This window comes from Sinocyclocheilus anshuiensis, unplaced genomic scaffold (assembly GCF_001515605.1).
Source record: "Sinocyclocheilus anshuiensis isolate Anshui unplaced genomic scaffold, SAMN03320099.WGS_v1.1 scaffold2184, whole genome shotgun sequence".
Taxonomy (NCBI): domain Eukaryota; kingdom Metazoa; phylum Chordata; class Actinopteri; order Cypriniformes; family Cyprinidae; genus Sinocyclocheilus; species Sinocyclocheilus anshuiensis.
Window position 1 is genome coordinate 67,399 of NW_015547626.1, and position 1,481 is coordinate 68,879.

The 1,481-nt window shown below is 37.3% G+C and overlaps 1 protein-coding gene across 1 annotated transcript in view; it reads left to right on the plus strand.

Moving 5' to 3' along the window:
- LOC107701787 (CLIP-associating protein 1-like) overlaps positions 1-1,481 on the plus strand; it is an 89,756-nt gene that overhangs the window by 35,363 nt on the left and 52,912 nt on the right. The gene's annotated exons all lie outside the window — the stretch shown is intronic.

The window sequence follows — 1,481 nt, forward strand, 5'->3', positions numbered from 1 at the left end:
CCCACCCCAACGCACACACACACACACACACACAGGCAGCTGATGCTCTGTGTGACACGCTGTGATGTTGGATTCAGGGCAGCAAACATAATCAATAAGATTGATCTGCATGTTAGTTGTGTCTCTTCCAGTATCCTGCACGTGTTTAGTGTGGGTTTTGTGGGTTTGATGAACATCACAGTAGTTAGAAACATCCCAGAGTGCTTCCTGTTGAAGTATTTTCTATTCGTGATGCTGTCCAAATCAGTTTTACATCAAAATAATTGAGTCTGTGCAGCACAGCTTGGTCTGTGAATTTGTCTGCCGCGTGAGCTACTCAATCTATATATATATATATGTGTGTGTGTGTGTGTGTGTGTGTGCAATAATTAATACTATATTATATAATATATTAAATATATTGTATTTAATATATTTATAAAATATACTATTAATGATAGAATATATATATATACAGTGGTTTTTCTTTTAACACAGGAGAATGCTAAACCAGCTACTCTCCATACAAAGATTCACAGTGCTCATGTCTGTCACAATTCAAATATAAATAAGCAACAATATATTTTTTGGCTACTATTTAAGTTTAAATACCACGTCGTGCATTTAAAATCATTTAATGCACGGCAAGCCATTGATTATCCCGCTTATTCCATAGTCATTTGCCAAGTTATAGACAAGTTAAAAGTAGTATTGCTCTTTGCAGTGTAATATTTGACTGAATGGGTAAAAATGACAGTTATTTTCCTCAGTTACGGTTCGTTAGCTCTAGCATTCTGCCCGCTTCAAATCAGACACAGAGATGAAATAATGCGGTAAGATCACATTTATTTGAATGAATTATAGCATTTATTTAAATTACAGTTTTTTACGATTGTTTACACACTAAAATAAAAATGTCCACACAATTTGCAAAATTCTACTCCAATGAGCAAAACACCTCCACAGATTTGCACAACATTACACACAATGTCTGCTTCACCCTTTTTGCAAAACATTACACACAGTGATTTGTAAAACTCTACACACATTTTCACACCTTAGACACAGATAAGGATTGTGAGGTTACTTCCTTGTCATTACAAAGCCCCGGATTGCCAATGACCACACTAATGAACGAATTGGATAATCACATCCACCAGGTGTGGAAGCACACATGTGCTAATTTGAAAACGCAGCACTCAGGTGTGCTATAAAAGGCAGCAGGTGAGTTCACCTGTCTTCAACAAAAATGGAAGGAGCTAGAAGAAGAAGAAGAAGAAGAGTGAGAATGAGAGGGGGAGCTCAAAGAGGAGATGAAGGAGGTAGAGGAAGAGGTAGAGAAGGACTTGAAGAGTTGATAGAACCCGAACAAAGAAGACGACCTCGTTGGTGAGGAATATAATATAGCGATCTAGTATCTAGGCTATTGTATTAATAAAAATCGCGGGGAAGCGTTGACAAGTTTATGTGTGTGTGCGAGTGATGTGTGTGTGTTTTTGTGC